Source organism: Lutra lutra, chromosome 3, assembly GCF_902655055.1.
Source record: "Lutra lutra chromosome 3, mLutLut1.2, whole genome shotgun sequence".
Lineage (NCBI taxonomy): Eukaryota > Metazoa > Chordata > Mammalia > Carnivora > Mustelidae > Lutra > Lutra lutra.
This window is the reverse complement of record NC_062280.1, coordinates 63,037,354-63,056,863: the sequence shown is the minus strand read 5'-3', so window position 1 is coordinate 63,056,863 and position 19,510 is coordinate 63,037,354. Positions and strand designations below refer to the sequence as shown.

Sequence of the window (19,510 nt, the reverse complement as noted above, 5' to 3'; positions counted from 1 at the left end):
AGTAGCAGAGCACAAATTCCAATCTTTTAGAAGTCTGCTCCACTGAGGGATGTCACTCCAGAGGTTAAGCAGAGGGTAGAGCCCTTGAGGGGACAGTGTGGTCTCAGGTCCCACGGGGTCACAGAAAGACTGGGGGTGCCCGAGTGTGGCAGAGTTGCAAGGTATCAGAGCAGAGAAGCCGGCTACAGAGATGGAGCCAAGGAGCGAGCTCTCAGTTCGGGATTACCTTAAACTGTGATCTGCGGCTCAGTTGGGCCAATGCTCTTCGAGCAGAGAACCCACAAACTGGGAGACCCCCTCCTTCCTTCTCTGGGAGGAGTGGTACAGGAGCATGCTGCAGAAATCTGCTAGGTTTGGAGACTCCAAACGGGGCCATGTGCCTGAGATAGAAACACTCAGTCACAGGCCGGGTGAGCTCAGAGCGCAGCAGAGACCAGGGAGACAGGAGAGATTGACTGCTTTTCTCTGAGGGCACTCTGAGGAGTAGGGTCCCAAGTTCTCGGCTCCTCCCGGCCAGAGATTGGGAGGCCACCATTTTCTTTCCTGTCCTCCAAAGATATATGTAGCATTCAGGAACAAAAGCTCCCAAGAGCAAAGCCGAGCAGATTACTTAGTCTGGCCCCTGGCAAGGACGGTATAATTCTGCCTCTGGCAAAGACATTTGAGAATCACTGCAACAGTCCCCTCCCACAGAAGATCAGCAAGAACATCCAGCCAAGACCAAGTTCACTGATCTACGAGAACAACAAAACTTCAGAGCTACAGGGGACAGCATATAGAATTCATGGCTTTTCCCCTCATGATTCTTTAGTCTTTCAACGTTAAATATTTTTAATTTTATTTTTTTCTTATTCTATTAATTTTTCTCTTTCCTATTTAAATGTTTTTAACTACTTTAGCTTATCAATACCTTTTTAAAAATCTTTAACTTTCATTGTTATACTCCTATTCTATCCCTTCATTGTATTTAGCCTTATTTTTTGTATACATATAGATTATTCTTTCTTTAAAACTTGGGGATACAGTTTCAGTTTCTTCTAACAGATCAAAATAAGCTTTGTTCTACTCTCCAGCCTAATCACATTCTTTCCTCTTTTTTTTTTCCTTTTTTCAACCAACTTCTTATCTTATCAATTCCCTTTTTAGAATCTTTTTTAATTGTCATTTAACAATCCTATTTCATCCCTTTGTCATGTTCACCCATATGTATATATAATATGTTTTTCTCTTTAAAATTTTGGAAGGCAGTTTCTTCTAACAGAGCAAAATACACCCAAAATCAAGTGTGTGGCTGTTCTTTTCACCAGTCAAATACATATATATAATTTTCCCCCCTCCTTTCTTTCTTCTGCACCCCCTGATTTCAGGTCTCTTCCGATTTGGTTAGTGTATATTTTTTCTGGGGTTGTTGCTACCCTTTTAGTATTTTGTTCTCTCATTCATCTATTCTTATCTGGATAAAAATGACAAGGCAGAAAAACTCACCACACACACACACAAAAGAACAAGAGGCACTACCGACAGCTAGGAGCCTAATCAATATGGATATTAGTAAGCTGTCAGATCTAGAGTTCAGAATGATGATTATCAAGGTGCTACCTGGGCTCAAAAAAAGCATGGAGGATACTAGAGAATCCCTTTCTGGAGAGATAAAATCCCTTTATGGAAAAATAAAAGAATTAAAATCTAACCAAGTTGAAATTTTAAAAAAAGCTTTTAATGAGGTACAATAAAAAAATGAAGGCTCTTACTGCCTGGATAAATGAGGCAGAAGAGAGAATTGGTGATATAGAAGACCAAATGATGAAGAATAAAAAAGCTTAGAAAATGAGATAAACAACTCCTGGGCCATGAGGGAAGAATTCAAAAGCTAAGTGATACCATAAGACGAAACAATATTAGAATAATTCAATCCCAGAGGAAGAAAAGAGAGAGAGAGGCAGAAGGCATATTGGAGCAAATTATAGCACAGAATTTCCCTAATTTGGTGAAGTGAACAAGCATCAAAATCCAGGAGACACAAAGAACCCCGCTCAAAATCAGTAAAAATAGGTCAACACCCTGTCATCTAATAGTAAGAGAAAATCCTGAAAGCAGCTCAGGACAAGAGCTCTGTAACGTACGATGGCAGAAATATTAGTTTGGCAGCAGACCTATCCACAAAGACCTGACAGGCCAGAAAGGACTGGCATGATATATTCAGAGTAATAAACGAGAAAAATGTGCAGCCAAGAATATTATATCCAGCTAGACTGTCATTGAAAATAGAAGGGGAGATAAAAAGCTTCCAGGACCAAAAAAAACTAAAATAATTTGCAAACACCAAACCAGCCCTACAGGAAATATTGAAAAGGGTCCTCTAAGCAAAGAGAGCCTAAAAGTAACAGACCAGAAAGGAACAGAGACATATACAGTAACAGTTATCTTACAGGCAATAAAATGGCACTAAATTCATAGCTTTCAATAGTTACCCTGAATATAAATGAGCTAAAAGCCCCAATCAAAAGACAAAGGGTATCAGAATGGGGGAAAAAAAAAATCAATATGCTGTCTGCAAGAAATTCATTTTAGACCCAAAAACACCTCCAGATTTAAAATGAGGGGGTGGAAAACAATTTACCATGCTAATAGATATCAAAAGAAAGCTGGGGTGGCAATCCTTATATCAGATAAATTAGATTTTAAGACAAAGACTATAATAAGAGATGAGGAAGGAAACTATATCAAACTTAAAGGGTCTGTCCAAAAAGAAGATTTAACAATTTTAAATATCTATGCCCCTAACATGGGAATGGCCAATTATATAAACCAATTAATAACAAAATCAAAGAAACACATCAACAATAATATAATAATAAAGTAGGGAACTTTAACACCCCCCTCACTGAAATGGACAGATTATCTAACCAAAAGATCAACAAGAAATAAAGGCTGTAGGGGCGCCTGGGTGGCTCAGTGGGTTAAGCCGCTGCCTTCGGCTCAGGTCATGATCTCAGGGTCCTGGGATCGAGTCCCACATCGGGCTCTCTGCTCAGCAAGAAGCCTGCTTCCCTCTCTCTCTCTCTGCCTTCCTCTCCGTCTACTTGTGATCTCTCTCTGTCAAATAAATAAATAAAATCTTTAAAAAAAAAAAAAAGAAAGAAAGAAAGGCTGTAAATGACACGCTGGACCAGATGGACATCACAGATATATTCAGAACACTCCATCGCAAAGCAACAAGACACATTCTTCTCTAGTGCACATGGAACATTCTCCAGAATAGATCACATCCTGGGTCACAAATCAGGTCTCAACCAGTATACCAAAAGACTGGGATCATTCATTGCATATTTTCAGACCACAATGCTTTGAAGCTAGAACTCAACCACAAGAAGAAAATTGGAAAGAACTCAAATACATGGAGGTCCTACTAAAGGATGAATGGGTCAACCAGGAAATTAAAGAAGAGTTTTAAAAAAATCCATGGATACAAATGAAAATGAAAACAAAACTGTTCAAAATCTTTGAGACACAGCAAAGGCAATCCTAAGAGGAAAGTACATAGCAATACAAGCCTTTCTCAAGAAACAAGAAAGGTCTCAGGGTGCCTAGGTTGCTCAGTCAGTTAAGTGTCCAGCTCTTAGTTTTGGCTCATGTCGTATCTCAGGATCGTGAGATCAAGCCCTGTGTCAGACTTCACCATCAGTGAAGTCTGCTTAAGATTCTCTCCTCCAATCCCTCTACTCCTCTTCCCTGTGTTCTCTCTCTCTCTCCCTTTCTCTGAAATAAATGGATGAATCTTAGGGGGGAAAAAAAAGAAACAAGAAAGGGCTCAAGTATACAACCTAACCCTACACCTAAAAGAGCTGGAGCAAGAACAGCAAAGAAAGCCTAAACCCAGCAAGAGAGGAGAAATAATAAAGATCAGAGAATAAATCAATGAAATAAAAACCAAAAGAACAGTAGAACACATCAATGAAATTAGGAGGTGGTTCTTTGAAAGAATTAAGATTGATAAACCCCTGGCCAGACTTATCAAAAAGAAAAGAGAAAGGACCAATATTAATAAAATCATGAATGAAAGAGGAGAAATCAAAACCAATGCCACAGAAATACAATTATAAGAACATGTTATGAGCAACTATACAGCAGCAAATTTGACAATATGGAAAAAATGGATGCATTCTTAGAGACATATAAACAACCAAAACTGAACCAGGAAGAAATAGAAAACCTGAACAGACCCATAACCAGTAAGGAGATTAAAGCAGTCATCAAAAATCTCCCAACAAACAAGACCTCAGGGCCAGACGGCTTCCAAAGAGAATTCTACCAAACTTAAAGAAGAATTAATACCTAGTCTCCTAAACTGTTCCAAAAAATAGAAATGGAAGGAAAACTTCCAAACTCATTTTATGAGGCTAGCATTACCTTGATCCCAAAACCAGACAAACACCCCACCAAAAAGGAGAATTACAGACCAATATTCTTGATGAACACGGATGCAAAAATTCTCACCAAAACACTACCAAGTAGGATCCAACAGTACATTAAAAAGATTATTCACCACGACCGAGTGGGATTTATTTCTGGGCTGCAAGTTTGGTTCAACATCCACAAATCAATCAATGTGATAAAATACATTAATAAAAGAAAGAACAAGAACCATATGATACACTCAATAGATGCTGAAAAAGCATCTGACAAAGTACACCACACTTTCTTGATCAAAACTCTTCACAGTGTAGAGATAAAGGGCACATACCCATATCATTAAAGCCATGTATGAAAATCCCACAGCGAATATCATTCTCAATGCGACAAACTGAGAACTTTTCCCCTAAAGTCAGGAACACAGTAGGGCTGTCCACCATCACCACTGCTATTCAACATAGTACTAGAAGTCCTAGCCTCAACAATCAGACAACAAAAAGAAATAAAAGGCATCCAAATCAGCAAAGAAGTAGTCAATCTCTCACTCTTTGCAGATGACATACTGTATGTGGAAAACCCAAAAGACTCCACTCCAAAACTGCTAGAACTCATACAGGAATTCAATAAAGCATCAGGATATAAAATCAATGCACAGAAATCAGTTGCATTTCTATACACCAACAGCAAGACAGAAGAAAGAGAAATTAAGGAGTCGATTCCATTTACAATTCCACCCAAAACCAAAAGATACCTAGAAACAAACCTAACCGAGGAAGCAAAGAATCTGTACTCAGAAAACTATGAAGTACTCATGAAAGAAATTGAGGAAGACACAAAGAAATGCAAAAATGTTCCATGCTCATGGATTGGAAGAACAAATATTGTGAAAATGTCTATGCTACCTAAAGCAATCTATATATTTAAAGCAACCCTATCAAAATATCATCAATGTTTTTCAAAGAAATGGAACAAATAATCCTAAAATTTACATAGAACCAGAAAAGACCCTGAATAGCCAGAGGAATGTTGAAAAAGAAAACCAAAGTTGGCAGCATCACAATTCCAGACCTTAGGCTCTATTACAAAGCTGCAATCATGAACAGTATGGCACTGGCCAAAAACAGACACACAGATCAATAGAACAGAACAGAGAGCCCAGAAATGGACCCTCAACTCTACGGTCAACTAACCTTTGACAAAGCAGGAAAGAATGTCCAACAGAACAAAGACAGTGTCTTCAACAAATGGTGTTGGGAAAATTGGATAGTCACATGTAGAAGAATGAAACTTGACCACTTCCTTATACACACACAAAAATGGACTCAAAATGGATGAAAGACCCCAATGTGAGACAAGAATCCATCAAAATCCTTGAGAAGAACACAGGTAGCAACCTTTTCCACCTCAGCCACAGCAACTTCTTCCTAGAAACATTACCAAAGACAAGGGAAGCAAGGGCAAAAATGAACTATCGGGACTTCATCAAGATCACAAGCTTTTGGGGGCGCCTGGGTGGCTCAGTGGGTTAAAGCCTCTGCCTTCGGCTCAGGTCATGATCCCAGGGTCCTGGGATCAAGCCCCGTATTGGGCTCTCTGCTCAGTGGGGAGCCTGCTTCCTCCTCTCTCTGCCTGCCTCTCTGCCTACTTGTGATCTCTGTCTGTTAAATAAATAAAATCTTTAAAAAAAAAAAATCACAAGCTTTTGCATAGCAAAGGAAACCGTCAACAAAACCAAAAGACAACTGACATAATGGGAGAAGATATTTGCAAATGGCCTATCAGATAAAGGGCTAGTATCCAAAATCTGTAAAGAACTTATCAAACTCAAAACCCAAAGAACAAATAATCCAATCAAGAAATGGGCAAAAGAGATGAACAGACATTTTTGCGAAGAAGATATACAAATGGCCAACGGATACATGAAAAAGTGCTCAACATCACTCAGCATCAGGGAAATGCAAATCAAAACCACGGTGAGACATCACCTCACACCATTCAGAATAGCTAAAATAAATCAATCAGGAAATGACAGGTGTTGGTGAGGATGCAGAGAAAGGGGAACCCTCCTACATTGTTGGTGGGAATACAAGGTGGTGTAACCACTCTGGAAAACAGTATGAAGTTTCCTCAAAAAGTTGAAAATAGAGTTTCCCTACAACCCAGCAATCGCACTACTGGGTATTTACCCTAAAGATACAAATGTAGTGATCCGAAGGGGCACATGTACCTGAATGTTTATAGCAGCAATGTCCACAATAGCCAAACTATAGAAAGAACCTAGATGTCCAATGGATAAAGAAGATGTGTTTATATATGGGAAAAAAACATTTATATATGTATATACATATACATATAGATAGATAGATAGATAGATATAGATAGATAGATATATAGATATAAAACAATGCAATACTATGCAGCCATCAAAAAAAAAATCTTGCCACTTGCAACAACATGGATGGAACTAGAGGGTATTTTGCTAAAGGAAATAAGTCAATCAGAGAAAGACAATTATCATATGATATCTCTGATAGGAATTTGAGAGTCAGGGTGGGGGGTCGTGGGAGGTAGGGAGGGGAAAAAATGTAACAAGAAGGGACTGGGGAGGGAGAAAAACCACAAGAGACTCTTGATCTCAGGAAACAAAGTGAAGGTTGCTGGGGGGTGAGGGGGAAGGGATAGGCTGGCTGGGTTATGGACATTGGAGAGGGTATGTGCCATGGTAAGTGTTGTGAATTGTGTAAGCCTGATGATTCACAGACCTATACCCCTGAAGCAAATAATACATTATATATTAATAAAAATTTTTAAAAAATGAAGAATTTTTAAAAAGATTTTATTTATTTATTTGACAGAGAGATAGAGAGCACAAGTAGGTAGAGCAGCAGGTAGAGGGAGAGGGAGAAGCAGGCTCCCTGCTGAGAAGGGAGCCTGATGTGGGACTCGATCCCAGGATCCTGAGATCACGAACTGAGCTGAAGTCAGCCACTTAACTGACTGAGCTACCCAGGCACCCAAAAATTAAGAATTTTATGGGTTTTTCAGATAATCACATCAAAAAATGGGCAGAAGACATAAACAGACACTTCTCCAAAGAAGACATACAAATGGTTAAAAGACACATGAAAAAATGTTCATAATCATTAGCAATCAGGGAGATTCAAATCAAAACCACATTGAGATACCACCTTACATCAGTTAGAAAGGCCAAAATTAACAAGACAGTAAACAACATGTGTTGGAGAGGATATGGAGAAAGGGTAACCCTCTTACACTGTTGGTAGGAATGCAAGTTGGTGCAACCACTTTGGAAAACAGTGTGGAGATTCCTCAAAAAATTAAAAATAGAGCTACACTATGACCCTGCAATTGCACTACTAGGTATTTACCCCAAAGATACAGACGTAGTGAAAAGATGGGTCATCTGTACCCCAATGTTTATAGCAGCAATGGCCATGGTCGCCAAACTGTGGAAAGAACCAAGATGCCCTTCAATGGACTAATGGATAAAGAAGATATGGTCCATATATACAATGGAGTATTATGCCTCCATCAGAAAGTATGAATACCACTTTTGTATCAACATGGATGGGACTGGAGGAGATTATGCTGAGTGAAATAAGTCAAGCAGAGAAAGTCAATTATCATATGGCTTCACTTACTTGTGGAGCATAAGGAATAACACGGAGGACATTGGGAGATGGAGAGAAGTGAGATGGGGGAAATTGGAGGGGGAGACAAACCATGAGAGACTGTGGACTCTAAAAAACTAACAGGGGGTTTGGGTGAGCATGGTGGTGGGTCTTATGGAGGGCATCTATTGCATGGAGCACTGGGTGTGGTGCATAAACACTGAATTTTGGTACACTGAAAATAAATAAAATAAAATAAAATGGAAAAAAGGAATTTGATGGGTTTTTGATACATGAATGAAGAATAATACTTAGGAAGTCATTAAAAGCCCTGGGTATTGTTTGGCTCCATTCTTCCATTCCTAGTTTCCAATTCTTAGCTAAACAGAAAAGGATGACTAACAATAACAATAAAAATTACACACAATTCCATATTATGTTCCACATTCTGTGGTGAAAAGTGTTCAACATATATCTATCAGTCTTTACAGTATCACCCAAGTTGATAACCGAATTTTACAGAAAGGGCAGCAGAGGCTCAGGTAACTTAAGTCACTTTCCCAAATTTACAGAGGCAGTAAGATGGCATGTCTAAGAGCTGAATGACAGTCACCCTGATGGCAAAGTCCAATATGCATCCCATCAATTATCACACTATACCACCTAAAAAACTAATGGGCCAGCCGAAGTTAAAATACCCCATTAGCTCAATGTATGCATTTCTAGAAGAAGGCATGCTGACTGGCTGACTAAATTATTCATTTAAGGGGTATATATGTATACCACAGTACAGTTCCCACATAAATGAGCACAGTAATGGTATATTAGGAATCAATCTTTCTCTTGAAACTCTCAGACACCACATCAAGGCATAACATTCTTTTTTTTTCTTTTTGGTCAGTTCTACCTGGCTGTGGTAGACTGTGGGACTTCCACTGGTATTATATTATCTGCCTACCTTTACCTTGAGACATATTAAACTCCAGCAAAATGGATATATAAACTCTCAGCATGTAACTTTGATTTCTTTGAGGTTGATTCAGCATTGTCACTTGCCAAACATTATGGCTTAGACTTGTTCACCAGAACATAATATAAATGGCAGAGTGAGGGCCCAGAGCAGAAGAAAAATACTGGTGAACAATTCTTATTTTAATCAACTTGTTGCTGAACAACTTAATTCAAGAGAGTGAAGAATACTTGAATAAGAGTATATGTATGAGAACAATCAGAGATTGGTAAAATACATATTACTACAGTGGTGCTCCGAAGGGGCACGTGCACCTGAATGTTTATAGCAGCAATGTCCACAATAGCCAAACTATGGAAAGAACCTAGATGTCCATCAACAGATGAATGGATAAAGAAGATGTGGTATATATACACAATGGAATACTATGCAGCCATCAAAAGAAATGAAATCTTGCCATTTGCGATGACGTGGATGGAACTAGAGGGTATTATGCTTAGTGAAATAAGTCAATCGGAGAAAGACAACTATCATATGATCTCCCTGATATGAGGAAGTGGAGATGCAGTGTGGGTGGGTTGGGGGGTAGGAAAAGAAAAAATGAAAGAAGATGGGATTGGGAGGGAGACAAACCATAAAAGACTCAATCTCGGGGTGTCTGGGTGGCTCAGTGGGTTAAAGCCTCTGCCTTCAGCTCAGGTCATGGTCCCAGGGTCCTGGGATCGAGCCCCACATCAGGCTCTCTGCTCAGCAAGGAGCCTGCTTCCCCGTCTCTCTCTGCCTGCTTCTCTGCCTACTTGTGATCTCTGTCTGTCAAATAAATAAATAAAATCTTTAAAAAAAAAAAAAGACTCAATCTCAAAAAACAGACTGAGGGTTGCTGCGGGGAGGGGGAACGGGAGAGGGTGGTGGGGGTATGAACATTGGGGAGGGTATATGCTATGGTGAGTGCTGTGAAATGTGTAAACCTGGCGATTCACAGACCTGTACCTCTGGGGATAAAAATACATTATATGTCTATTTTAAAAAATAAATTAATTAAGATACATATTACTACATTTTCTTATACAAATATGATTTAATATTTATTACATGTTAATGCAAAAATTATACTTAACTATGTTAATTTACAATGAATCCATTCACTTACTATATGATGATGGGGTGTGTGTGTCTGTGTGTGTGTCAAAAACAGAGTAATAGATAATGAAGCAGCATAGAACAGGGAGTTATGAGATGCAGAACGCATGCAGAAGAGATCCCTTGTGAGGATAGGTGAGCTCAAATGGAATTTGCACAATAATATTTCTGCAATACGTAATTTTGCATGGCTTAACATTTACATGGCATGGACATTGTTAGATTGAAAAGCCTTAACAGAGAAGCCCGTGGAAGGAGGGTACTATCTCAGAATGGAATGGGTGTCACTGGGAGGATATAAGACAAGGGTAAGAGGACTATCTGACACAATTATTCCCTTAGCAAAACGATTTGGCATGTAGGACGTGTATCAGGCATTATATTAGATGTTGTTGATAGAGACAAAGGACACCCCTGCCACCAAGAATTATAGTTAAGATATGTGAATAAAAATTTATGAAGAGGTCAAAAAAGTGGCTGTGAAACCACATCAAGAAGCCTTGGTAGAAAGTGCAGGTCTAGCCCGAGGCAGTTCTAGGTTGTTTTCATTGACTCTGTCCAGAAGTACTGTGGAGATCTCTGAATATAGAAACTGAAAAGGGGAGTGCCCAGGCTCAGTTTCCCATCTGACACTGATCCCTAGAGGACTTCATTGTGTGCATAGGAGAGTCTACGTAGGACGCTTACTGATTTAGGTAAAACAGGAGGCAAAGAATCTCAAACTTTAAGGATGAGTTTTATGAGCTACCAGAAAGGAATTTCGAAAAAGCAAAAAAAAAAAAAAGAATTTTTAAAATAATGTTCAAAAACCTTTTCTAGAGTCTTTCTGGCTTAATATGCTGACAGCATCACAACCAGTATTACCTGGGTAATGACTGATGACAGATATTGATTTTCTGTGGCTAGCCCAACCTGGGAGAGAAAAGGAAATCTTTGTAAATGCATTCAGGAGTCCTGTTTGGGAAATTATTTGTTTCATTTATTAAATATATTGTGATACATTCACAACATGACAGCAGCTAACTGTATCAACCCTTACTAGAGAACAAAACTAAAATGTATTTTTTACCATGACAGCAAGCTCACAAAAAGTCAAGGAGACTGTGACAGTAAGTCAAAGAGATCAGTAAAAGGATACCAGGGCAGGTCTAAAGTGAAGAGTTCCATGTAACTCTAAAATTCCTGTGCTGTTATGCTTTGTGGACCATCTGGCCACAACATGCTTTTTCGCCTTCTTCCAAAGTCCTCCTAAACTGAATGCTTTTCTTGCATCCAGTATTTAATGCATTATATCCAATATTTAATACAAACACATAGTGTTTGGCTGTTGTTATTTTGCATAAGCAAATGCTCAGTTTCTTACTAAAATATCACTGTGGGAATCCCTCTCTGTGCCTTCTTTCTTCATAGGTAAAACAAGCAATCCAGGAAGAAACCATCTCTACAGGCCAGTCCCATGTTTCTAGGGTAACAGAAGACTAAAATATTCAAAGGGAATGCATGAAAATAAAATGAGTATTTGCCAAAGGGTTTTATAGTCAATATTCTTTAAAGATACAAAAATTCACAAAAGAACTACTTGTGTGTGGTGGTTGGTTTTTGTACAAATGTGCAATGCGAGTCAGGAGAAATATTAAGATGTGTATGTGTATACCACCATTTATTGTTGAATTAGAAGTTATTGTGTTAAACTCTGTTTTTATAAAGATTTTATTTTATTTATTTGAGAGAGAGAGCGTGCACATAAGCAGGGGATGCTGCAGGGGAAGAGGGAGAGGCAGGCTCCCCTCAGAGCTGAGAGCCCCATGTGGGGCTCGATCCCAGAATCTGGGATCATGACCTGAACCTAAAGCAGACATTTAACCGACTGAGCTACTCAAGAGCCCTTGTGTTAGGCTCTTGATCTCACTAAAGTAGGAAATCTTTGGAAATAAATCACATAGTTTCTATTCACCTCTTAGCCATAAGATTAAAAAGAATGGCAAAGTTGAGCTCCTTTCAAGTGGTTTTTTTTTTTTGTTAGACTGTTATTCTTAGAATTACTATTGACATTTATCAAGGTCATCATAATCTTGAATTAAATGCTGGAAAAGTTACTTTGAGTCTGTATTCTCAGAGTATACACATTTAGCAATTTTCAGGTCAAACTATTTAGTCTATTATAGCAACTCAGATCTGAATAGTTGACTGACAAATCAAATGATCTGCCCAACTGATTGACTGAATATGTGAAAACATCCAAATGTGATCATTAGCTTGATAATCAAATCCAGTTCTTGCTTTCTGATGTACAAAGTGGTAATTAAAAAGTAATTATGCTGCTTTAGACCAACCCCCCTTCCATACCTAGATAAGCCCTATCTTATATTATCAAGTATTAAATATATACTAAGGCAAAACTGACTTCTGATCACTAATATTTTTGAATTATGGCCTACCATTGTACAAACACTAAAGCAATTCTTCATCTGTTTTAATTACCTGAGTACCTAGCACAACTTGAACATTGGGAAACCAGACCCAAGCTTTCTTACCTGGGTGTAACTTCCATTTCTTTTAAATCCCACCCTTCCATTCTCGGCAATGCAATGTTATTTGACAAACTAGCATACTTCCATGACAGATATAAAATTGTCTACCTATATTATAGGAGCAGCTATTAATATTTCATTTTCCTGAATACATTTTGTGAGACTTAAGAGACCCATGCAAACTTATCTACGAATCTGGCAAGCCACTTGCAGCAAATAAAGAACCACGAAGCAGTCAAGAGCCACTACTAACAAGCTGTGTTTTAAAAATCATCTGCAGGTGCGCGTGAGCCTAGGCAATGCGTTATTTTCAGGAACTTGAAAACTTTGATCGTGGGGGACCTGGGTGGCTCAGCGGGTTAAAGCCTCTGCCTTCAGCTCCGGTCATGATCCCGGGGTCCTAGGATCGAGCCCCACATCGGGCTCTCTGCTAAAGCAGGGAGCCTGCTTCCTCCTCTCTCTCTCTCTGCCTGCCTCTCTGCCTACTTGTGATCTCTCTCTGTCAAATAAATAAAATCTTTAAAAAAAAAAAAAAACAACTTTGATCGTGCCTGCAATAAGGGTTATCTGGAAAGCTTGCAATAAGGGTTATCTGGAAAGCTTTCCATCCATCTGCTTTGTTGTCAGTGTGCTTTTTAAGGTCATCTGTCTTTAGGCTGAATGTGTTGCCCCTGAAGGGCTTTGCTCATGTTAATAGATGAAAACTAAACACCTCCCATCACCCTCTTTGTGAAAAATAATGTTCTGATGTACCATATTAATTTAAGTAATGTATTGGCTAGATATTAAATACATTAAAATAGTGTTTAAGCATGTGGTATTTTATTTGCTGTATTACTAACAAGAAATCTAATAGACTAAAGTTATTATTACAAAAATAAACAATATGTCAAAAACATTGAAGTGAGAGGTAAAAGAGTTAGGAATCTTATTTGAATTATGATAAAATAATAGGAAAGCTATAACAGCTTTATGATGATTTTCCCTCTCAATAATTTGCTGAGAGAAAAATTTTTATAATGAATGTGTTTTAATTTAGGAAATTGCCTCAGGTAAAATATGATAATTGTGATTTTTTACTTCTGATCTTGAAAAGCCACATAGAGTGAAATTTTATTTCCAAATAAAGCAAAAGCCTTCCAACAAAACAAAAAAAGTGTATTTATAATAATTCTTTTAAAAATTCGATCACATTATGTTATTAATATTTAAAGTTTTTAAGTTGTGTAATTTTTTATATATCAGATTACAAAGGACTGCAGTATAGAAACAGTATGGACATTAAGTTTAAAAAAGTCTTCATCGTCAAAATATGAATTTGATCTTTGCTATCCATAGCCTGAACATAGATCTCAAGCTTTTCTTTCTATGATTGAGATGACTGATGCACTAAAATATATTTCATCATTTTATTGTCTCATTCAGTATACTACTAACCATAAAAACAGAAAGAAAAAGGAAAGTATTATGCAAAAGTAACATATGTAACATATAAACACATAACATGTAAAAACCTATATTTGAGTCTTAAAAATGCTCTAAAGGAAAAAACAAATGATACTGCATTTGCCATCTCACAGAACAGCCTTACATGGTTTTCATTTGCCTTGTTTCATCCTTCACTTGGACAGGAAGCTCTTAACTGTTTTCTTTCATGCTTTTTTTTTCCTCTCTTGCCTCCACTCCAGTGCACATGCCTGCCCCCCCCCCCACCACCAACATACACTCTTTTTTTCCTATAGTCTCTGCAGTAAAAGCTACCATAGTTATCTCATGGAGATGTCTCATGCAGACGCCTCATGCAGACGTCTGCCAGTGGATGATAGGAAACGCTGATTGAGAAAGGGTTTATCTACTTTTCATCCAAAATATGTGAACCATTAAGGAAATTATAAAAAGCAGCAACAATATACTCTGGTTTTATTCAGAACCTTTCCCTTAGCGATTATTAAAACGATGATATTTTTAGCCAAAGAAAGCAAAATGCATCTGCAGCAGCTGGTTTCCAAGGAAACAGAATAATTTAAAACCATGTGGAACTCTGCTCTCTAATTTTCATCAATTCCCCTTCATTCCTGGAGGTAGCTTTACTCAGAATTTATAATTTCCAAAAAACATAACTGCCTTGATTTATTTTTTTCTAACACATTTTAGGAGGTGAGAACTCTCTGGACTTATATATCACCTAAATTCCAATCTAGGGGTAGATTAATTTCTATCATCATTTTGTTTTAAAAACCAAGATCAGAAGATTCCATCAATAATTAGAAACATAGCAACATCGCAGTATCGTGTAATGATTCTTGAAATCCAGAAATAGTTCAAAATAAACCATGCAAGTGTATTTGCTTGGGTCAATAAGACACAAGCATATAAACATATTATTAGCTATATTTAGTATGTTTAGGAAATTCAAGCTAGTTCTCCATTCATTTAGATGATCTTTTCCAAATATTCAGTAGTTTTTCTCCCTTTCTCTTTTCGTAATTTTTTCAAGAACTATTTTGCATTTGTCTCATTTAAAACCAAACCCCATTTCTCAAACAAAAACAAAAAGCAAAGATCAAAATAATTCATAGATATGATACATATTCATTCCTGTTAGTTTGTGATTTATTCAAAAGAAGTATTTTTAAAATACTTGAATATACCATTTACATCAGAGAAATACTTTTATTATAATCGACAAGTCTTAATTGATTGCCAATGTGCCCAGGTCAGTAGAAATATTTCTTAAAAGAAGCTTGATTTTAATTAGATTCCCTCCTCCCTTAACTGCTCCCTGTTTATGAATTAAAATAACTAGAAAAGTAAATGACTTGTAGTAAAATTATTTTTCTTCTTTTTACTGTAAATGTGTCATTTAGTGTATATTTTTAGAACTCTCGCCTATTTTCCCTAAGGGAAAATCAAAGACAGTATTAAGAGACACAAGCAACTGGTGAAGTAAAATCTTAACTTCTGAGCTCTTAAAAAAACAACAACAAAACAACAACAACAAAAAAAACCTATTGCCCTAGGAATATTACCAACAATACAAATACTGCGAAGGAACCCTTATCTAGATATGTTTGATTGATAAATGAAACTGCCAATGAAATTTGCCTATTAAGATGCTATTTTTTACAGCAATGTTTAATCCTTCACAAACAGGTTTCTGAGGTTTTAAAATGAAAACAGCCCTATGCATGTTGCTAAACATAGAGTCGCTTTATCATCACCTAAGCTTACGATTTACGAAATAAAATGATACAATTACTCTAGCATGAGATTTATCAAGAGCAGAAAGTTAAATGAAATCGCTTAAACGCACACGAATTCATTCTAACGCAGCACTTAAAGTCTCCAACCTGCAAAATTTTCCTAAACCATTCACTGTATTGTACATATTAAAAGACACCACATGAAATTTTATGTCGTATATTCAGAGAAAGCTCCATGTTCTCCGAACCTGTGGAATTTACCGGGCTTTCGTCATCTTTCCCTTCATTCCCAATCACACAAACTTGAACTGGGGAAAAAAAAAAAGACACATGGTGATTCATTGTATCTATTAATTTTGCTTCAAGAACACTTCCTAGAAAGTTAAACAGGGCAAGACATGCCTCTGGTGTTTTTATCAGCTAATGGTTTGGCAGGGAGGAAAAAACCGCTCACTGCAAAGCTTCCTTAAGCCACGAATGGGACACACTTTCGGGAAATGTCTTCAGAATAATTTTCGTATCATAAGATTGTCTCCATAGGCACTGAGAAGCATCTGTTTTGAAGAAAAAGATTTTTTTTTCTTTTTTGCTCTTACCTGTAAATATGGTTTCTGTACTTCAGCTCCGTCAGAACAGACTGAAGAGTCCACTCCTCCCTCGTCTATCCATCAGGCAGCAGCCGACCAATAACAAAGCCAGATCCGGGCGTTCTCCGGCTCACGCTCCCTGCTCTGCTGCCATCCCTGGTTTCCTCCCACCCCCACTCTCGTAGAGGGCAAGTCCTTGCAGCTGAGAGAGAGGAAGGGAGTGGAGAACAGGAATATGAAGGGGAGAGGAATAAAGAGATGAAAGATATTTCAAAGAATAGCTCCAAACTACCCAAAAAAACCCACAAACAACAACAACAACAACAAAAACCCCACAATATATATATATATCTGCAGGTGAACTCAGCTGAAGTAAAATGCCTCTCTTCGGATTTAGGAAAATAGGGTTAATCAGTGTCTCAACCACCTGAAATTAAAGCCAAACACTCATGATAAAACCTAGGTAAATTGCCTCTCTTTTCAGCTCCCACTGATTTTTCTCGAGGGCGGGGGGTAGCGGGCGGGGGGTGGGGAGAAAGCTCTCTCAGAGGTACGTTTTGATATGTAGATAGAGGAGGTTGAGACTGAACATCAAGATAACATTATGCATATGCCGTTTGCAAAGAGATAAAATTAAAATGAATCAAGACCCTTTCCGTCGATGTAAATGTGATGTATTTGCATTTAAACCTCTGTTTGGCACTGTTTCCATTTAAACCAGTTTCAGAGTCTAATCAGTATGAAAAAGATATTTCTTCCTGAGAATTAGAATATTTAAATATTTCAAAGCTATGTGGTTTGCGTTCCTTCAGATTCCTTAAAAGCTAGCATCAATTTGCCTTTGTGAATAATGGAGCTTGTTAAAGATTAAAAAGGAATCAGCCACTTAGTTGCTGTGTCTCAAAGTGACTAACTGAACTCCAATTTTATTCTAATAACCTTGGGCAAAATCATTTCACTTTTGAACTAAGAGAGTAACATGTATAAAGGGACAACTGAGGAAAGCATCCAGTTAGAAGCCTTTAAGGCAACAAAACAAATTTATCCATAGCTTTAAGGAGGTTAGGTTGGGACTAACAAAGAATTTAAACTATACACAGATTGTATTCTTAATTTTAAAAAATAGAATACAAACCATGGCTCTTTAAGATAAAAAGTGTTATTAATTGAGCTTCTGCTAGTGGAGGTGATCTGAAAAAATTTCCTTGGGGAGTTATAAATTTAACAATAGATACTTTCTCTCCTTTAGTGCTATGTACTGTCTACCTGAGATATTATGGGTTTTGGTATTCAACTTCTTAAATCCGTAATGTATCCTCATGGAAATAAGACCACAGGGAAAAGAAAGAAATGGCAAGAAACTATTCTTTATCTCCAAGAGTAACATGGGAGCAAATCATTGGTGGTCCAGAAACAACTATAAGGAAAGGGTTTAGCGGTATCAATCTTGTTAGCGGGGTGTGGCTAGTAACTTGACCTGACACTGACTTTAGAGAGAAGTACACTGATTTCATTTAGTGTGTGTAGTTATTTGGAGTAGTTTTGGGACACTCTACTAGAGATAAAGGGAAGGTTAGACTGTCCTTTATTCCCGCTCAGCCCCTCTACCATGAAAAATGCTTTCAAATCTTCTATGGTCTTAACTACTAGCACTTGCTGGAGGAATCCCTCGGACAGCATTTTTTAAGGCGGGGGCTGGGGGCTTTCAGCATCAGAATCATTGCTGGAAACCTTGTTGAAAAGTCAGATGTATGGGCTTCGCTCCAGATGTAAGGAATCAGCATTTGAGGAGTTTGCAACTCAGCAATTTTTGCAAACTGCCCCAGGTGATTTTTATGCCAACATGCTGTAGGTAACAATCCCCAGAGGACAAGTATTCCTTGGACACAAACTCTAACCAGATTTCATCATCATTTCAAACAGACAAAAAGAACTTGGGTGGGGGAGGGAGGTTAACAGATTCAACTTACTTTGAATTTTTCAAATATCCAGATTGAAATATTAAGTAGTCAGCTGATCTGATGGATAGGTCTGGAGTGTAGGTGTGATTCGGAAATTGTCTGGAGCATGGTCAAAGCACTGAGAGTAGATGAGCGCCCTTAAGTCAGTGCTTCTCCAAAGTGTGGCCCGAGGAACTCCTTTAACGGAATTAAAAATGCTGACTAATGAACTCCACCCCAAAGCTCCTGAGTCAGAAACTCTGTAGTGAAGTTCAGGACACTCCATGTCTACTAAATTCCTAGCCAACCCTCTTTGTACAGTGAAGTTTGAGAACCACCACTCTCAAAAGAGAAGTAGACTGAGAATGAAACTCCAGGGTGTATTTACATTTCAGAACAAACAGAAGAGGATGGAAGAAAAGATTATGGGAGGAACAATTAGCCAGGAGGAGGAGAACCAAGAGAGTGGTCTAGCAAAATCCAAAGGGGTAGAGAATTTTGGAAAGATGCCCTATCAATGGCTCCATCACGGTCTAGTGCCTGTTGTTTTTTTTTTTAAGATTTTATTTATTTATTTGACAGACAGAAATCACAAGTAGGCAGAGAGGCAGGCAGAGAGAGGGGGAAGCAGGCTCCCTGCTGAGCAGAGAGCCCGATGTGGGGCTCGATCCCAGGACCCTGAGACCATGACCTGAGCCAAAGGCAGAGGCTTAACCCACTGAGTCACCCAAGCACTCCAGGGTCTAGCGCCTTGCTATACAAAGTGCAATTCACTGAAGTTAGTTGAGGCCTCCCCTGGAGTTTGTTTAAATACAGAATCACAGGCCCCATCCCAGTAAACTGAGTCACAATCTGCATTTTAATAAGATCTTCAGATGAGTTGTAGGCACAACTTAGTTTTATTCTTTACTCATTTATTTTTTTCATCAAAATATATTTGACATATAAGGGTGTAAATTTAAGGTGTACAACATGTTAATTTGACACATTTATATACTGTAATATGATTGTCACTGTAGCAATAATTGTGCCTCTATCACGATACATAATTATCCTTTCTTTTTAGTAGTTCTTAATTAAGTTTTAGTCTCTTA

General features: G+C 38.0%; 2 protein-coding genes across 6 annotated transcripts in view; one reads left to right on the top strand and one right to left on the bottom strand.

Moving 5' to 3' along the window:
* Nucleotides 1–16,556, bottom strand: part of CSRNP3 (cysteine and serine rich nuclear protein 3) — a 205,272-nt gene extending 188,716 nt beyond the window's left edge. For 3 of the 5 annotated variants that reach the window (XM_047721999.1, XM_047722000.1, XM_047721996.1), the window contains exon 1: nt 16,486–16,556. The gene's annotated coding sequence lies outside the window, so the exon portion shown is untranslated. Of the gene's footprint in view, nt 1–8,075; nt 8,114–16,485 lie in introns of those variants that run through there. The other 2 variants (XM_047721997.1, XM_047722001.1) reach the window with 1 other exon arrangement.
* LOC125095498 (sodium channel protein type 3 subunit alpha) overlaps nt 1–19,510 on the top strand; it is a 1,188,574-nt gene that overhangs the window by 821,479 nt on the left and 347,585 nt on the right. The window lies entirely within an intron of this gene.